The 20,526-nt window shown below is 46.8% G+C and overlaps 1 long non-coding RNA gene across 1 annotated transcript; it reads right to left on the reverse strand.

Annotated features, from left to right (window-relative positions):
- Nucleotides 1-1,713: 1,713 nt before the first annotated feature.
- Nucleotides 1,714-20,385, reverse strand: LOC122174155 (uncharacterized). Its single transcript, XR_010598907.1, has 3 exons — nucleotides 20,252-20,385; nucleotides 3,759-3,985; nucleotides 1,714-2,697 (listed from the first exon to the last, which is right to left on the reverse strand). It is a non-coding gene; the product is annotated as an uncharacterized LOC122174155 (long non-coding RNA).
- Between the last annotated feature and the right edge of the window lie 141 nt (nucleotides 20,386-20,526).

Consider the following 20,526-nt stretch of genomic DNA (forward strand, 5'->3'; position numbering starts at 1 on the left):
TCAGTGCCATTATCCTAGGCACATACCCATGGAATCGGGGCAGGAGGGTGGGTGGTGCGGCTGCATCCCCCCCTGTCCCGGAGCGATCGGAGAGCTGGTGGTGTGGCCGCAGCCCCCCTCCCCTCCCAGCCCCAGAGCATAGGGAGGGCAGGTCGCACGGCCAAAGCTGGTGCCACCCCACAGGGAGACTGGAGCTGTGCCGAGCAAGCAGGAAGGAGGGTCCTGGGGCATAGCATAGGCAGGGGCCACACCTGTCTGTTTCGGGAGGAACAGCCTCCCTCAGCCTATGATACCTGTTGTTCTGGCAGGATCTGGCACTGCTTTCAGTTGGTGCTTCCTGGTCTGTGGGGAGCTTGCTTCTGATGATGAGCTTTGAGAAATTGTGGGGTTGTTTGAGACAGCTACAACATCACTGCATAGATTAGGAAAATACAGTCATATTTATATGGCAAGCACCACACAATTCCTAACAGCACCCAAAGCTCCAGGCCCAAAGAACAGTCTAGCACAGAACACTACTCTGGCTGACCATAAAAATGTTCTGTCAAAGCCTCCCTCAACTACATAGCTCCACATTAAACTCTTGTGATGGCCCTTGTGTCTGGCTGTTTAAAGTCAGCAGACAACAGTTCCACGTCCATTCTGGGGGCAGCTTTTCCTCCTTTGACTCTCAGATATTATGCAGGACACAAGAGGCAGCTATAACCATTGGGATATTTACTCTCACTGAGATCCAACCTAGTACGTAAACACCGCCAGAGTCCCTTCAGCCCACTAAATGCACATCCAACTGTCATTCTGCATCTGCTGAGCTGGTAATTGATTCTGCTTTTGGTGTTATTGAGATGGTAGGTGTACAGCTTGATGAGCCTGGGGAGCAATGGATAGGCTGGGTCCCCAGAATCAGTACTGTTTTTTGCGTATCATCAATAATAATCCCTAGGTTCAGGAAGAATGTCCCTGCTTGAAGCTTGTATACATTCTTCCTTTTAATTCATGCTATTAGGTAGCAAATGGTTAATATATTCTGAGAAGTTATAGATTATGGGAAGTTTATGCATAATCATTTGTTTTTTCTGTGTGTGTGTGTGTCTTGTGAGTTTTTTTCCTACTAATATTTAATTACTTACTTAATTAATTGTGTATATATATATATATATATACACACACACAGAAAAACAAATAATTATGCATAAACTTCCCATAATCCATAACTTCTCAGAATATATTAACCATTTGCTACCTAATTTTAGCTACATGTAAAACATTTAATTATATATATATATATATATATATATAGCATGAATTATTAAAATATAAAATCAATTATTTGTATTACACAATTTACAAATAAACTGAATTTGTTTAATAAAATCCAATTAGTTAAAGAAACATTATTAAGATAAAGAATAGAAGCTGTCAAGGCTGCTTTCCCACTCTGAACTTTAGGGTACAAATGTGGGGGCCTGCATGAAAACTTCTAAGCTGAACTACCAGCTTAGATCTGGTCCACTGCCACCACTCCCAAAGTGCTAATTCCCTTCCCTGGGTAGCCTTGAGAGACTCTTCACCAATTCCCTGGTGAATACAGATCCAAACCCCTTGGATCTTAAAACAAGGAGAAATTAACCATCCCCCTCCTTTCTCCCACCAACTCCTGGTGGATCATGATCCAACCCCCTTGGATCTAAAAACAAGGAAAAATCAATCAGGTTCTTAAAAAGAAGGCTTTTAATTAAAGAAAAAGGTAAAAATCATCTCTGTAAAATCAGGATGGAAAATAACTTTACAGGGTAATCAAGCTTAAAGAGTCCAGAGGACCCCCCTCTAGCCTTAGGTTCAAAGTTACAGCAAACAGAGATAAACACTCGAGCAAAAAGGTACATTTACAAGTTGAGAAAACAAAGATAAAAACTAACACGCCTTGCCTGGCTGTTTACTTACAAGTTTGAAATATGAGAGACTTGTTCAGAAAGATTTGGAGAACCTGGATTGATGTCTGGTCCCTCTCAGTCCCAAGAGCGAACGAACCCCCAAAACAAAGAGCACAAACAAAAGCTTTCCCCCCACCAAGATTTGAAAGTATCGTGTCCCCTTATTGGTCCTTTGGGTCAGGTGTCAGCCAGGCTACCTGAGCTTTTTAACCCTTTACAGGTAAAAGGATTTTGGAGTCTCTGGCCAGGAGAGATTTTATGGTACTGTACACAGGAGGGCTGTTACCCTTCCCTTTATAGTTATGACACGCCCCCCAAATCACAGATAGTGTTGGACAGCCGGTTCCACACTGGCTGTGATTTCTTCCTGGAGCTCTAGGAGAAAACAGAGTTAATAAGACACATGCACCTTTAGACATGCTACTGATTATATAAAAACTAACAATATGTTCCACACTCCAAGAACAATGTTTAACCAGTTGATTCTGGGAAACTTTCCCGGGACGGTGCATCAGCCACTTTGTTAGAAGCTCCTGAAATGTGTTGTATTTCAAAATCAAAATCTTGGAGAGCTAAACTCCACCGAAGAAGTTTTTTGTTATTCCCCTTGGCGGTATGAAGCCACTGTAGCGCAGCATGATCTGTTCGTAGTTGGAAACGCCGTCCCCAAACGTATGGGCGTAGCTTTTCCAGCGCGTACACAATGGCGTAGCATTCCTTTTCGCTGATTGACCAGTGGCTTTCCCTCTCAGACAGTTTCTTGCTGAAAAACACAACAGGATGGAATTCTTGATCCAGTCCTTCCTGCATTAAAACTGCTCTCACGCCCCACTCGGATGCATCTGTGGTTACTAGGAACGGTTTGTCAAAGTCTGGGGCCCTTAGCACAGGGTCAGACATGAGTGTCGCCTTAAGCCGGTTAAAGGCCTTTTAACACTCAGTCCACTGAACTGCATTTGGCTGTTTCTTTCTGGTTAGGTCTGTCAGCGGGGCGGCGATTTGGCTGTAGTGTGGTACAAATCACCTATAATATTCGGCCAAGCCTAAGAAGGATTGGACCTGTTTCTTTGACTTTAGAACAGGCCACTTTGGCCTGTAGGGGATTTATAGTTCCTTGACCCACCTGGTGCCCCAGGTAAGTCACTCTGTTTTGGCCTATTTGACACTTTTTAGCCTTAACAGTTAATCCTGCCTGCCTGATGCGCTCGAAGACTTTTTCCAGGTGCTCCAGGTGTTCTGCCCATGAATCAGAAAAAATGGCCACATCATCGAGGTAGGCAACTGCAGAGTCTCCCAATCCCGCTAGGAGACTTTGAAAGGTGTGTTGTGGAGGATGTTGATTATTATGGCAGGCCTGAGCTGCACATGAACTGCTGGCTGGGGGATGTCCAAAGACATCCTCAAGTCTTTGGAAGGTGGCAGGTGCATTTCGCAGCCCAAAAGGGAGTACATTGAATTCATACACCCCTGCCTGGGTGACGAAGGCTGACCTTTCCTTGGCGGGTTCATCTAGTGGTACTTGCCAGTACCCCTTGGTTAAGTCTAAAGTAGAGATGAATTGGGCATGTCCCAATTTCTCCAATAGCTCATCTGTGCGTGGCATTGGATAGTTGTCAGGACGAGTTACAGCATTTAGCTTACGGTAGTCCACGCAAAAGCGTATTTCCCCATTGGGTTTGGGAACTAGAACCACTGGAGATGCCCATGCACTCTTAGAGGGGCGGATTATACCCATCTGTAGCATGTCCTGGATCTCCTTTTTTATAGCAGTTTGGGCATGAGGTGACTGCTGGTAGGGCGGGGTTCTAATTGGGTGAGCATTACCTGTGTCAATAGAGTGGTATGCCCGTTCGGTCCATCCTGGAGTGGCTGAGAACATTGGCGCAAAGCTAGTGCACAGCTCCTTGATCTACTGCCGCTGCAGACGTCCAAGTGTCGCGGAGAGGTTCACCTCTTCCATGCCACCATCCCTTTTTCCTTCGTAGAAGACACCTTCAGGCCACTCCGCGTCATCTGTTTCCTCGGCTGTAAACTGGGAAACCTTTAATTCTCTGGAATAAAAGGGCTTAAGAGAATGAACATGGTATACCTTAGGCTTTATGTTGGAGGTGGGGGATGCTATGAGACATGGGGACATGATAGCAGTTTACAGGTATCTAAAAGGGTGTCATAAGGAGGAGGGAGAGAACTTGTTCACCTTAGCCTCTAAGGATAGAACCAGAAACAATGGGTTTAAACTGCAGCAAGGGAGGTCTAGGTTGGACATTAGGAAAAAGTTCCTAACTGTCAGGGTGGTTAAACACTGGAACAAATTGCCTAGGGAGGTTGTGGAATCTCCGTCTCTGGAGATATTTAAGAGTAGGTTAGATAAATGTCTATCAGGGATGGTCTAGACAGTATTTGGTCCTGCCATGCGGGCAGGGGACTGGACTCGATGACCTCTCGAGGTCCCTTCCAGTCCTATAATCTATGAATCTATGAATCTATAGTTAACAGCTCCTAGGCGCTCCTGGACCGTGAATGGTCCTTCCCACGACGCTTCCATTTTATGGGCCTGGAGCGCCTTTAAGACCATGACTTGGTCTCCTACTTTGAAGGACCGTTCTCGGGAATGTTTATCATACCAGGCCTTTTGCTCTTCCTGAGCATCCTTTAGGTTTTCTTTAGCAAGGGCTAAAGAGTGTCGGAGGGTGCTTTGTAGGTTGCTTACAAAATCTAGAATGTTAGTTCCTGGAGAAGGCGTAAACCCCTCCCATTGCTGCTTCACCAACTGTAATGGCCCCTTAACCTTGCGGCCATACACAAGTTCAACTGGTGAAAACCCTAAACTGGGATGTGGTGCAGCCCTGTAGGCAAAAAGCAACTGCTGCAACACTAAGTCCCAATCATTGGAGTGTTCATTTATGAATGAACATGGCCCCCAAAGTTCCATTAAACCTTTCCACCAGGTCATTGGTTTGATGGTGGTAAGGGGTGGCAACCAAGTGATTCACCCCATGAGCTTCCCACAGGTTTTCCATGGTCCCTGCCAAGAAATTAGTTCCCGAATCTGTAAGGATGTCGGAGGGCCAACCTACCCTGGCAAAAATGTCTGCTAATGCCTGGCACACACTTTTAACCCTGGTGTTGCTTAAGGGTACTGCTTCCGGCCATCGGGTAGCAAAATCCATGAAAGTCAATATGTACTGCTTTCCTCTGGGTGTCTTCTTTGGGAAAGGACCCAGAATATCCACAGCTACTCGCTGAAATGGGACCTCAATTATGGGTAGTGGCTGGAGAGGGGCTTTGACCTGGTCTTGGGGCTTTCCTACTCGTTGGCACGCCTCACAAGACCGGACATAATTAGCAACGTCCTTGCCCATTCCCTCCCAGTGGAAGGACTTCCCCAACCGGTCTTTGGTTCTGTTCACCCCAGAATGGCCACTGGGATGATCATGGGCTAAGCTCAAGAGCTTTACCCGATACTTAGTGGGAACTACCAACTGTCTTTGAGGATGCCAGTCTTCCTGGTGTCCACCAGAAAGAGTCTCCTTGTATAAAAGTCCTTGTTCTACCACAAACCGGGATCGGTTAGAAGAGCTGAGAGGGGGTGCCGTGCCGCCGCCCAAGCTTTCTGAAGGCTGTCATCTGCTTCCTGCTCGGCCTGGAACTGTTCCCTTGATGCTGGAGACATCAGTTCCTCCTTGGACTGTGGACTTGGGCTTGGTCCCTCTGGAAGTGATGCAGGTGCTGGGGCTGTTTCCATTGACTGTGAACCGCTGTCCGCTGGTGCACTATGTTGTATTTCAGGCTCTGGCTGAGCCTCTTGGGTAGGGTTATCTGCTGCTTCTGCCAGTTCAGGCTCGCTAGTGCCCTCTGGCTTTGGAGTTGTAGACGGGTTTGCAAGCGCTGGACTCAGTGCTGGCAATGGTTCTGGTGCTGGTTGCGTTGCCAGTTCCGGTTCTGGGACTGGCTTTGGCTGGGTCTCTGGGATTGGATCCACTACGGCTGTTCCAGTCGTTGGCAGGGGATCCGGTTCCACCACCTTTGGCTGGGTCTCTGGTAACACAGACGGGGCCCTGGTGGACGGCTCAGGAACAGGGATGGGGGTGGAAGCTTGCTTAGCCTGGCTGCGCATGACTATTCCCACCCTCTTGGCTAACTTTACATGGTTGGCCAAGTCTTCCCCCAGCAGCATGGGGATGGGATAATTGTCATAGACTGCAAAAGTCCACATTCCTGACCAGCCCTTGTACTGGACATGCAACTTGGCTGTAGGCAAGGTTAGAGACTGTGACATGAAGGGTTGAATTGTCACTGGAGCCTCTGGGTTGATGAGTTTGGGGTCCACTAGGGATTGGTGGATAGTCGACACTTGTGCCCCAGTGTCCCTCCACGCGATAACCTTCTTTCCGCCCACTCTCAAGGTTTCCCTTCGCTCCGAGGGTATGAGAGAGGCATCTGGGCCTGGGGATCTTTGCTGTGATTGTGGTGTAATGAACTGTAATCGGTTGGGGTTCTTGGGGCAGTGAGCCTTTATATGTCCCAGTTCATTACATTTAAAACATCGCCCTGCTAAGGTATCACTGGGACGATGTTGGTTGGTGGAGACTGGTGTGGTGGGGTGAGAAGGTGTCTGGGGTTTCCCTTGGGATGTAGGTGGGGCCTTGGGTTGTCCCCAGTGGTAAGGTTTTGTTTCGGGTTGCCCCTTCTGATATTCGCTCCAACTGCTACTAGTTTTTTTTTCTTTTCTGCCACCTCCACCCATTTGGCTCCAATCTCCCCTGCCTCAGTTACAGTTTTGGGCTTCCCATCTAGGATGTACCTTTCTATTTCCTCAGGAACACCCTCTAAAAACTGCTCCATTTGCATTAGGAAGGGCAACTCTTCCGTAGATTTAACATTTGCTCCTGATATCCAGGCATCCCAATTTTTCCCAATGTGGTAGGCATGTCGGGTAAATGACACATCGGATTTCCACCTTAAGGCTCTGAACTGCCGACGGGCATGCTCAGGTGTTAGCCCCATTCTAATTCTGGCCTTGTTTTTAAAAAGTTCATAACTGTTCATGTGTTCCTTAGGCATTTCAGCCGCCATCTCTGCTAAGGCGAACAGCAGAGGCTAACAGCGGGAGTTTGCCTGGGAGCTGTCCGAGAGGAGGTACGCTAAGTGCTGCATTAGGGGGGCTGTGTTGGTGAGTATCTGAGTGCCTGCTGCTGGGACAGTTGGTCAGTTTGACCGTGTGCTTGTTTGCTTGCTTGTTTGTTTGAAAAGTGTGAATTGGGAGTGCTTTGTTCCAGGTGGGCCTTGAGTGGGCCTGACTGGTATATAAGGGCAGTCAGCAGCGAACCAGCTGAGCGGCGAACAGCAGAGGCTAACGGCGGGAGTTTGCCTGGGAGTTCGCTTTGGGAGAGCTCACTGAGGCTTTCATCTGCAGGTTTCCCTGAGTAGTTCCTGCAACAGTTGAGGAAGCTCCTAAGAGGACAGTGATATGGAAGGTGAGCGATCAGCTGTTGTAACCTGCACAGGTTGTGCCATGTTTGTCTTTCTTCCACAGGACAGAAGCGACTTTGTCTGTACAAAGTGCAAGCTGGTCTCCATATTGAAAGAGAAGGTTCGAGGCCTGGAGAAACGAGTATCGACTCTGCGTTGCGTAAGGGAAAATGAAGATTTCCTGGACAGACGTCAGGAGATGCTTCTCCGGCCACAATGTTCTGAAGATTCAGAGCAGGCGCAGCAGGGACAGAAGGATTGTGAACAGGTTTGGCAGCATGTGACCTCCAGAAGGAGAAAGAGGAGCGTCCATGCACCAGCAATGGAGATACAGGTGAGCAATCGTTTCCATGTTCTCTCTACAGGTACTAATGCGGAGAGTGGACTAGATGACCCATCTGAGGGAAGGGAGCAGAAGGATACTCCACCGATTGGAAGGCAAAAGATGCACTGTCCTAGGGATGGGGGTTCCACGACCACCACTCCCAAGAGGAGGAGGAGGGTGGTGGTGGTCGGGGACTCCCTCCTCAGGGGGACTGAGTCATCTATCTGCCGCCCTGACCGGGAAAACCGAGAGGTCTGCTGCTTGCCAGGAGCTAGGATACACGATGTGACGGAGAGACTGCCGAGACTCATCAAGCCCTCGGATTGCTACCCCTTCCTGCTTCTCCACGTGGGCACCAATGATACTGCCAAGAATGACCTTGAGCGGATCACTGCAGACTACGTGGCTCTGGGAAGAAGGATAAAGGAGTTTGAGGCGCAAGTGGTGTTCTCGTCCATCCTCCCTGTGCAAGGAAAAGGCCGGGGTAGAGACCGTCGAATCGTGGAAGTCAACGAGTGGCTACGCAGGTGGTGTCAGAGAGAAGGCTTTGGATTCTTCGACCATGGGATGGTGTTCCAAAAAGGAGGAGTGCTAGGCAGAGACGGGCTCCACCTAATGAAGAGAGGGAAGAGCATCTTCACCAGCAGGCTGGCTAACCTAGTGAGGAGGGCTTTAAACTAGGTTCACCGGGGGAAGGAGACCAAAGCCCTGAGGTAAGTGGGGAAATGGGATCCTGGGAGGAAGCACAAGCAGGAGAGCGCAAGAGGGGAGGACTCCTGTCTCATGCTGAGAAAGAGGGACGATCGATGAGTTATCTTAAGTGCCTATACACAAATGCAAGAAGCCTGGGAAACAAGCAGGGAGAACTGGAAGTCCTGGCACAGTCAGGGAACTATGATGTGATTGGAATAACAGAGACTTGGTGGGATAACTCACATGACTGGAGTACTGTCATGGATGGATATAAACTGTTCAGGAAGGACAGGCAGGGCAGAAAAGGTGGGGGAGTTGCGTTGTATGTAAGAGAGGAGTATGACTGCTCAGAGCTCCGGTATGAAACTGCAGAAAAACCTGAGAGTCTCTGGATAAAGTTGAGAAGTGTGAGCAACAAGGGTGATGTCGTGGTTGGAGTCTGCTATAGACCACCAGACCAGGGGGATGAGGTGGACGAGGCTTTCTTCTGGCAACTAGCAGAAGTTGCTAGATCGCAGGCCCTGGTTCTCATGGGAGACTTTAATCACCCTGATATCTGTTGGGAGAGCAATACAGCGGTGCACAGACAATCCAGGAAATTTTTGGAAAGTGTAGGGGACAATTTCCTGGTGCAAGTGCTGGAGGAACCAACTAGGGGCAGAGCTTTTCTTGATCTGCTGCTCACAAACAGGGAAGAATTAGTAGGGGAAGCAAAAGTGGATGGGAACCTGGGAGGCAGTGACCACGAGATGGTCGAGTTCAGGATCCTGACACAAGGAAGAAAGGAGATCAGCAGAATACGGACCCTGGACTTCAGAAAAGCAGACTTTGACTCCCTCAGGGAACAGATGGGCAGGATCCCCTGGGAGAATAACATGAAGCGCAAAGGGGTCCAGGAGAGCTGGCTGTATTTTAAAGAATCCTTATTGAGGTTGCAGGAACAAACCATCCCGATGTGTAGAAAGAATAGTAAATATGGCAGGCGACCAGCTTGGCTAAACAGTCAAATCCTTGCTGATCTTAAACGCAACAAAGAAGCTTACAAGAAGTGGAAGATTGGACAAATGACCAGGGAGGAGTATAAAAATATTGCTCAGGCATGCAGGAGTGAAATCAGGAAGGCCAAATCACACTTGGAGTTGCAGTTAGCAAGAGATGTTAAGAGTAACAAGAAAGGTTTCTTCAGGTATGTTAGCAAGAAGAAGAAAGTCAAGGAAAGTGTGGGCCCCTTACTGAATGAGGGAGGCAACCTAGTGACCAAGGATGTGGAAAAAGCTAATGTACTCAATGCTTTTTTTGCCTCTGTCTTCACGCACAAGGTCAGCTCCCAGATTGCTGAACTGGGCAGTACAGCATGGGGAGAAGGTGACCAGCCCTCTGTGGAGAAAGAAGTGGTTCGGGACTATTTAGAAAAACTGGACGTGCACAAGTCCATGGGGCCGGATGCGCTGCATCCGAGGGTGCTAAAGGAGTTGGCGGATGAGATTGCAGAGCCATTAGCCATTATTTTTGAAAACTCATGGCGATCGGGGGAGGTCCCAGATGACTGGAAAAAGGCTAATGTAGTGCCCATCTTTAAAAAAGGGAAGGAGGAGGATCCGGGGAACTACAGGCCAGTCAGCCTCACCTCAGTCCCTGGAAAAATCATGGAGCAGGTCCTCAAGGAATCAATTATGAAACATTTAGAGGAGAGGAAAGTGATCAGGAACAGTCAGCATGGATTCACGAAGGGGAAGTCGTGTCTGACTAACCTAATTACCTTCTATGATGAGATAACTGGCTCTGTGGATGAGGGGAAAGCAGTGGATGTGTTATTCCTTGACTTTAGCAAAGCTTTTGATACGGTCTCCCACAGTATTCTTGCCGCCAAATTAAAGAAGTATGGGCTGGATGAATGGACTGTAAGGTGGATAGAAAGCTGGCTAGATCGTCGGGCTCAACGGGTAGTGATCAATGGCTCCATGTCTAGTTGGCAGCCGGTTTCAAGCGGAGTGCCCCAAGGGTCGGTCCTGGGGCCGGTTTTGTTTAATATCTTTATTAATGATCTGGAGGATGGTGTGGACTGCACTCTCAGCAAGTTTGCAGATGACACTAAACTAGGAGGCGTGGTAGATACACTAGAGGATAGGGATCGGATACAGAGGGACCTAGACAAATTAGAGGATTGGGCCAAAAAAAACCTGATGAGGTTCAACAAGGACAAGTGCAGATTCCTGCACTTAGGATGGAAGAATCCCATGCACTGCTACAGACTAGGGTCCGAATGGCTAGGTAGCAGTTCTGCAGAAAAGGACCTAGGGGTCACAGTGGACGAGAAGCTGGATATGAGTCAACAGTGTGCTCTTGTTGCCAAGAAGGCTAACGGCATTTTGGGCTGTATAAGTAGGGGCATTGCCAGCAGATCGAGGAACGTGATCATTCCCCTTTATTCGACATTGGTGAGGCCTCATCTGGAATACTGTGTCCAGTTTTGGGCCCCACACTACAAGAAGGATGTGGAAAAATTGGAAAGAGTCCAGCGGAGGGCAACAAAAATGATTAGGGGTCTGGAGCACATGACTTATGAGGAGAGGCTGAGGGAACTGGGATTGTTTAGTCTCCAGAAGAGAAGAATGAGGGGGGATTTGATAGCAGCCTTCAACTACCTGAAGGGGGGTTCCAAAGAGGATGGAGCTCGGCTGTTCTCAGTGGTGGCAGATAACAGAACAAGGAGCAATGGTCTCAAGTTGCAGTGGGGGAGGTCCAGGTTGGATATCAGGAAAAACTATTTCACTAGGAGGGTGGTGAAACACTGGAATGCATTACCTAGGGAGGTGGTGGAGTCTCCTTCCTTGGAGGTTTTTAAGGCCCGGCTTGACAAAGCCCTGGCTGGGATGATTTAGCTGGGAATTGGTCCTGCTTTGAGCAGGGGGTTGGACTAGATGACCTCTTGAGGTCCCTTCCAACTCTGATATTCTATGATTCTATGAAGGGTCCACTGAGCTGCGGCCTCAGCTCTACCATGTAATGGTCTGTAGTGATGCTGTACCCAAGGCAGGCCCTTTCAAAATTTTCTAAGAAGGCCTCAGTATCATCGCCTGCCTTGTAGGTGGGGAATTTTCTGGGATGGGAAGTGGTACCTGGAGAGGGGTTGCTAGGATTGGCTGGTATATCCGGCCTAGCCCGTGCTAATTCCAGTTCATGCTTCCTCTCTCTTTTTCTTTCAGCTCCATCTCTTTTTCTTTTAGCTCCATCTCTTTTTCGTTTAATTGGAGCAGTCTCTGATGTTTCCTTTCATTTTCTTCTGCTTCTAATCTGGCCAGTTCTAGTTTGTTAGCTACGTCCCTGGTACTCATTTTCCTGTTTTCTTGTGCTGGGTCACACCCCCTCTGCAGTTCACTGAAACTGGGATGCACTCAGCTCAGGCTGCTCAGGTAACAGAGACTTTCTAACTAGCTATCCCCGAGAGGTAGAAAGAGGGGAAAAAACAAACAATTCAGCTTGTAAATTCCTTTTGCCAGCTGTTTGCTCACTGCAATTTCAGAGGAGAGGGATAGAGACAGCGAGGGAAGGAAGTGGGTAAAGAGGAGAAGAAAACGATGGGGAGGAGGGGGACATGCATTTAACAGGATCATTCAGATACTTCCAGGAAAGCATCCCATATCTCTGAAAATTTTTCTTTGGTATTTCTGTTACAGTCTACAATTCGTTCCATGGTGGCCAAGCTTATGAAGTCTATGCTCCAATCTTCAATTGTTGGTCCATTTTTGTAGTATTAGTCTTTTAGCAATTACTAGTGCTCTGTTTAACCAAAGTTTTTCAGATTTATTCAAAGCTTCCAATTAACATCTATTAGGTTTAAAATTGCATGTTTAGCTTGTAACACAATTTTAGTTGATAGGAAAAAATTAACTCTGAAATTAATTTCTGTTCAAAGCATACAGGTGTAGGAGCATTCCCAAAGCATATGGGTTCAGTTAGTACCTACTGAATCACAGTGCCAACATTTGTCTGACTATTTTGAATGGTTGGAGAGGAGTTCAAAGCATCCTCTATATGATTTTCTGCTGGATTAATCTTAAATGGAGGAACAGTTTATAGCACTGACTAAAATTCGTTTCCATTGGTTAGCAGAGAATAATTGGCCTAGTTCCTCCTCCCATTTCTTTTATAGGGAATCTGTGTTTAATTCAAATTTGCTGGCCAGGTGTGCCTATAGTGTTATCCTAGGTCTTGCAATCAGGATAATATTTGGAGGAATGAAAGCAGTTCACATGGATCAGGGGAAGTGCAGGCATCAGGGCCAAACAGATGGCATGTTTAAAGTGCTACTCCTTCTTAATCTCTAGATTGAACCTTTCGTTTGATATTGTAAAAGGACCGAAAGTATCATTTTCAATAAACTGGTCAATATCCCTTTCCTAATCCAATATGGCCAGAGACACCACTGAAGACAGAGATCCCCCAAGGGTTACCTCCTGGGTCTGCCCTGAAAGCCACTTTGAATTGACAGATCACTACAACTCTGTCACTTTTAGGATTTAGATGGTAACTCGTTGCTGTGTATATGTTTGCTTGTTTTAATCTGTAAATAACCCATTTCTTTTTCCTAGTCAATAAACCTTTAGTTTATTACAGGACTGGCTATAGGCATTGTCTTTGGTGTAAGATCTAGGGTACCAGTCAATCTGGGGTAAGTGACTGGTCTCTTGGGACTGGAAGCAACCTAAATATGCTGAGATTTTTGGAATAAATGACCGATTATCACTAAGCCCAGTCCGCTTGAGTGGCAAGATAGACTGGAGAGTCTAAGGGGACTGTCGGACTCCATGGTGAAACTGTTACAGTAGATCCAGGAGTTCACATTTGTAACTGGTTTGGTGACATCTAATTATAGAACATACCATCAATTTGGGGTATCTGCCCTGTTTTTGACAGTCTGCTCTGAAGTAGGAACTCAGTCGTGAACCACTCCAGACAGTGTGACAATCACACTGGTCCCTCCTGGCCTTGTAATCTGTGCATCTTCTGGCTTGGGAATATATGAATTCAGTAGTGACTGGGCTGTCTCATTTGATGTTAGCTCTTAAGAGCCACTGTGTATGCAGGCTCTCTCCAGCAGTGGATTTTTTCTGAAGCACTGTCAAAGATGATACTGAGGGAAAGTTGGAAACTCAAGGCAACATCTAAGATGGTCGGTGAAAACTTTATATCCCATCCACAAGTGAATAAAACCATTTTCCTGACATGTCAGAACCCCTGACAGCCTGGCTCATTCATATGATTAAAATACAAATAAAATTCACTTACAAATAACTTCCCTGAAACTGAGTTAAGGTTGCTGTTCAACCAAGTGCCTTCTGCTCCTTCTACCTTTCTGAAATGTGGGATCTCAGATCCCCAAACTCAAACATTAGAAAACCTGAAATGCTTAAGCTCTCCTACCCCACAAGTCCCTGGCAAGAACTACACAGATCATGCTGGACACACTGAACTGGTTGTTTCCAACTTCACAACCACAATGAAAGAGGGTAACTATGCATTATGAGTTTTCCTAAAATTAGTTTCCCAGAGTTTAGGGAAATATTAATCACTCCAAAAGGGATGAGTTTGGCATTTTGAAGTCCCACATCCTGAAAGGGCACAATGAAAAGGCACTGCTGTGTGACAGCATCATCATGTTTTAATTAAGATTTTTTTTGTAAGTGAATTTATCCAAGAATTCTGAAGGAATTGAAGAATTAAGGGGCTCATTAAAACCAGCTATTATGGGGGTCCTGGAAAGAAGCAAATGCAGCTAATTTTATTAAAGAGGCTAGGGATGAGCCAGGAATTAGCAGTATCTCAAACTCAGGAAAATTAAAATAATTAAAAACAGAATTGTAAAACACTTAGGGCAGGTCTTCACTACGGGGGGGGGGGGTCGATTTAAGATATGCAAATTCAGCTACGCGAATAGCGTAGCTGAATTCGACCTATCGGAGCCGACTTACCCCGCTGTGAGGACGGCAGCAAAATCGACCTCCGCGGCTCCCTGTCGACGGCGCTTACTTCCACCTCCGCTGGTGGAGTAAGAGCGTCGATTCGGGGATCGATTGTCGCGTCCCGACAAGACGCGATAATTTGATCCCCGAGAGATCGATTTCTACCCGCCGATTCAGGCGGGTAGTGTAGACCTAGCCTAAGGGCAGGTCTTCACTACGGGGGGGGGGGGGGGGTCGGGTCGATTTAAGATATGCAAATTCAGCTACGTGAATAGCGTAGCTGAATTCGACCTATCGGAGCCGACTTACCCCGCTGTGTGGATGGCGGCAAAATCGACCTCCGCGGCTCCCCGTCGACGGCGCTTACTCCCACCTCCGCTGGTGGAGTAAGAGCGTCGATTCGGGGATCGATTGTCGTGTCCCGATGAGACGCGATAATTTGATCCCCGAGAGATCGATTTCTACCCGCCGATTCAGCACTAGCCTAAGACAAACATGATATGCTAGAGACTATACACTACAGTATCTGCAAAGGAAAACCACATTTCTAATCTATTAGAATTTTTTGAATGTGTCAGCAAAATAGTTGATAAAGGAAGAACCAGTTTCTATAATTCATTTGGATTTTCAGAAAGATTTTGACAAAGTCCCCATGTCAGAAGCTACTAAGGCTTGTCTACATAGTGGGGTAATGCACGGGGTGTGTGATATCTTAAGTGCACTAACATGCTGCACATTAACTTATCTGTGTAGACCCTGCTGCTCTGCACTTAAGGTTCCCAAGTGTGCTTTAACATTATTTCAAACAGCACTACATTGAAGCACACCAGCAGGGTCTACATGGACCAATTAATTGCAATACATTAGTGAATTTAAGAAATCACACCCCCATAGAGTGCATTACCCCACTATGTAGACAAGCCAAAGAAAACTAAGTAATCATGGGATGAGATATGAAGTTCTGTCATGCATTAGAAAGAAGCTAAGAGAGAAAACAAAGAGAAGAGAAAAAGAGTTAATTTTCATTAGCAGTGGGGTGATCTGGCTCTGTACAAGATATTAATACAATTTCTGGAATAGGAAGGTGGGCAGTGAGGTTACAAAACTTTGCAGATTACACAAAATTATTGTTTAAATTGAGTTTACTCAAGACCACAGAGTATTATGCAGAACATCAGAGGAACCTAAACATGATAGGGTGACCAGATAGCACCACAAAATTCAGTGCAGACCAATGCAATATAATGCACACTGAAATAAATAAATTGAACTTCTCATACACCTTGTAGGGTTCTCAATTAACTGTATTTACTCAGGGAAAATACTTAAGCATTGAAAAGTCATAGATTTTAAAGACCAGAGTGACCATTATGACCACTTACCACAACCTTGACCATGACCATGACCTCCTAGGGAAGCCACCTTCCATCACCCTCCTTACTAAACTACCTCCTTCGAGCCCAAGACATTACTACACCAAACATTCACAACTAATAGCAACGGTAGTTTGGTTAAAGAGGTTTGTGGTAAAAGCTAGATTGAGGGAGCTAGTGTTAAGGTGGCAGAACGTGGTCTGGGTCTTATGGCACTTCTGGTAAGGTGAATGCCTTTGGGCAGAGGAATAGAGAGTATGTTCTGAAAATGATTAGGGGGCTGGGGCACATGGCTTATGAGGAGAGGCTGAGGGAACTGGGCTTATTTAGTCTGCAGAAAAGAAGATTGAGGGGGGATTTGAAAGCATCCTTCAACTACCTGAAGGGGGTTCCAAAGAGGATGAAGCTCGGTTGTTCTCAGTGATGCCAGATGACAGAACAAGGAACAATGGTCTCAAGTTACAGTGGAAAAGGTCTAGGGTGGATATTAGGAAAAACTATTTCACTAGGAGGGTGGTGAAGCACTGGAATGGGTTACCTAGGGAGGTGGTGGATTCTCCATCCTTAGAGGTTTGTAAGGCCCGGCTTGACAAAGCCCTGGCTGGGATGATTTAGTTGGGGTTGGTCCTGCTTTGAGCATGGGGTTGGACTAGATGACCTCTTGAGGTCCCTTCCAACCCTAATCTTCTATGATTCTATTATCCCATGATTCTTGCTGTATATTCCATCTGAATCATTATGGAGACAATGAAAACCTCTGTTCACTATGCTGCAACTGTCAAAAAAAGACAATGAATTGTAGAGAATGGGATGGAAAAAAATACGGACACTATTGTGCAATTACAGAAATGAATGGGACACCTTCACCTGGAACATTTTGTTAATTCAGGCTACCATATCTCAAGAATGATATGGAAGAAATAGAAGGGATTCAGTGATAAAAGACCAGAAGAAACTTCCATGAGACTGAAAAGACTAGGACTGTTCAGTTTAGCAAAGAGATGAATGGAGGCAACCAGGCTAATGAGCAACTTAGTGAAGGTAAATTGGGCACCCATATTTACCCACTCATATAATAACAAGGGACAGTCAGTGAAATAGAAAGGTAGCACATTTAAAACTGATAAAAGGAAACTTTACTGTCCCGTGAGTTCTTGGAGACCAAGCGCCTAGCAGAGGGGTTTCCCTCATTCTGTAGAGAGGGCCAAGTTCTGTTTTTAATTATAGTGTGTGGGCTGGGCTGGTATATAAACTTAGGATAAAATATTTGCCTCCATCCACAGCTGATCTCCCATTGATAACAGTGAGAGTTATCCACAGAAAACCAGGGTAGAATGTTTATGTATAACCTAATCTTTTCATTATCTATATTTGTTCAATGCCTTACTCTGCTCCCTTTTCTCTCCCATCCTCCATTCTTTCTTTGTCTCTTCTGTCCTTGGGACTTTTCTTGTTTCATATTTCTGTATTTCCTTCCATGCAGTACCCTCCCAGTGGGTTTTATTCTCATTCATCTTCTAAAATTATTGGCAAATAATTGACATTTAAAACATAATGATTAGGCTTTAATGTTAACACACCATTGATATTAATGGAGTGAGGCAGTTTACACCTTTGAGTTTTTGTTTTAGGCTGTCTGCAGCCTCAGGATGACATCCCTACAGCAGTTTACATTCAGGTCACATTTTCAATGTTTTATCTGAGGACAAAAAATGTATTTAAAAAAATAAAACTTAAATTGTGCAGAATGTGACTGTGCTGCGCAGACCACATACATCAATATGGCCAGGTGTTTCACACTTCTAACTCTATAAGAGACAAAACAGGATTGGACATCTGAGCTTATGTTAGACAGAATACAAAACAAGAGAGACGGTTATTCCATAATTGATCACTAGCGGGTTTCCTGCACCTGTTGTTGAAGCATCTGGCACTGGTTACTATTAGAGGCAGGATACAGAACAATCTATATATTAATTTATCTGTCTATATCAGAGATTCTCAAACTGTGATCCGTGGACCACCAGTGGTCCCCGATCTCCATTCAGGTGGTCCGCAGATAGTTCCTTCTAAGGTGCGTGTTTGGGCGGCCGCACACAACAGAATGAAGGGCCACCCACCTAATTAGCGAGGCCACGCCGGCGTGGCTCCGCTAATTAGGTGCCTGGACCCTGGAGAAGACACACATGTAAGGTGAGATGGTGGCCTTGGGGGGAATAGAAGGTAGGTGAGAGGGGGTAATGGGATGAGAAGAGGGGGTGGGGGGAATTTGGGATGTGCAGGGCTGTGGCAGCCAGAGAAAGAGGCAACTTTCCCCAGCTCCAGGACTGCGGCTGCCGGAGAGAGACGGCCCTCCTTCCCAGCCTCAGCTCTGTGCCTGCTGTGGCGGGGAAGAATCCCCACTCCTTCCCAACCCCAGCTCGGGGACTGCCACAGTGGGGGAGAGAGGGCACATTCATCACATTAGAAAGGTAAGACTACTGATATTAAAATATGAGTTGTGTGCTTTTATTTATAGAATAAAAAAACAATTATTATTAAGTTTTTATTATATAGCGCTTTTATCCAAAGCGCTTTACAATAGTTAGCTAATGGTACAACAACACTGGGAAAGATCATTAAGTGGTTCGCCGAGACCCTCAGCAATTTTCAAGTGGTCCGTGAAAAAAAAAATTGAGAACCGTTGAGTCTATAGCCATTCAGTCTCTCAATCAGTCATCCACCTCTCCAGGCCTTTCCCCTCTGCCCACCATTGCAGTAGTTACACACACAATATATTCAGATGTCCTGCTTACCCCAAAGTTTATTTTTCTTCCTTTTGGAGCCTTTATTTTACTGAATCTGAAATGCAGCAGGCATTGTACTGTGTAGATTAAGTTCTGTGAGGCAAGTACTGGTGTCTTTGAGGTCTTTAGCAGCCCCAAGGGCTTACTCTACTGACTTACTGATTCTTTTTATTAAATATCTCCCACAAAGCACTCAGTTCAAATGACATGGCTGTGTTAATGTTTCCCTGGAAGCCCCTGTGACCTGAATAGGATTCATGATTCTTGTACTTTTATAAAAAGTTGGAATTTCAAACCCTTGAAGAAAAGGTATTGCATCCCATTTCCCATACACATATTCCACCTGTTGCTGTAGCTACCCTCTCAATAGCCTCCTGTTTTGTCTGTATTCACCCCCTTTATATTTTTCTGAGCCTCTTTTATCTCCCATCCCCAAAGGAGCAGCTGGATGGCCATATATAAATCCCCTTTTGTACATTTCATATTTCCCTCTTCGTCTCCTCTTCTGTCCTTGGGACTTTTCTTCTTTCATATTTCTGTAAACACCCTTTCCTCCTTGTGACGGGCAAAAAGCTCATTGGCTGCCATTGGTGTGGAGGGAAGGGAGACAAGAGACCGGGGCACCTTGGAATTAGTAGAGAGCTGGTAAAGGGATATGACAGCTGCACTGGGTCTCCTGTAAAGTGACTATGAAGAGAGGAATGATTGGGGAATAATTTCAAATTTCTATCTAAGAGACAGACCTCAAAGATGTGAGTGCAGAGAAATTGTGCCTGGAGTAAAGTACATCTGGAGCAGCCAAAACATGTGGTCTGCAAAAAGGTAAGCAAAAGCCCCCAGGCCGCCTCAGGGTCTGGCTTGGCTGCATCGATAGCTAGGCTATGTCAGTTGGTATCTTATTGTCTGACCTCCTCGCTCTTCCCCCACACAAGGTAACAGCTCCATTCAATCCATTTCCTGTATTAATGGAAATCCCTACCCATCCTCAGATCAAACCATTGATTGAGAGACAACGACTGAATCATCCACTGTCTGAACGAACTAAAGAGACTGCTCCTGGAGGGCATGAGCCAGGGTCACAAGGTGAGAACAACACCCCTGGCACCTGTCCCACCCTGGTGATAGTGCTCACTGCTGAGGCTAGGAAATCATTCCCATCCTCTACTCTCGGTCCTGCGTTCTTCCTCTCCCTGTGCTGTCAGGGTCCCCAACGCTTTTGTGAGCGCTCCCCTGAAGTAATAGGGAGATATTTCCACTCTCTTCCCCCGTGTTGCCCGGGCTCTTTAGTCTGATGAAAACTACCCCTCCTGGAGCCTGGGAGGGCCTGAGATGAATCCCGACATGCACACAGTTGTTTCTGATTGTGACTGGATACCAGACCAGTCTGGACTGAATTTTCCTTTTCTTTCCCATCATTAGCACCCTCTGCGCCGCTCGCTGGACAAGGCGTTGCTCCTGGAAATGGCCGGGCAGCGCATCCACACGTTGCAGCAGCAGGCCAGTAACGGGTCCATGTAAACAACCTCTTTTCCGCCCCGGAATGGGGCCCAGGTCCTCAAAAGTCTTTACACTTCCATGGTCCTCCGGGAAGCGGGGCCCTTGCTACCCGCCTCCCCCATCCCCACCCAGTGTTGCTATCCCAGCCTCGCACCCGACTTGGCCCCTCTGACCTTAATCCCTCCCGGATCTAGTATAAGCCGGTCACCTGCTGCTCTACTGTGCGTCTCAGCCGAGCGGTCCTGCGGCCTCCTCCGCCCCGGGACCCACTTGCGCGCGATCCCCGCCGGCCCAGCTCCGGCGACTCGCCTCGGGGTCTGACCGTCCGCGACTCCCCCAGGCCTGCGGCGCGGAGCCGGGCCCGTCCCGCCTGCCCTACCCTGCCCCGCCGCCGCGTCGCTCTGACGGGTGCGTGTCTCAGCATGTGCCGTTATCGCCCATGAACGGACTCTGAGATCACAGCCCCGCGCCTGCGCGCGCGCT

Source organism: Chrysemys picta, chromosome 1 (assembly GCF_011386835.1).
Source record: "Chrysemys picta bellii isolate R12L10 chromosome 1, ASM1138683v2, whole genome shotgun sequence".
NCBI lineage: Eukaryota > Metazoa > Chordata > Testudines > Emydidae > Chrysemys > Chrysemys picta.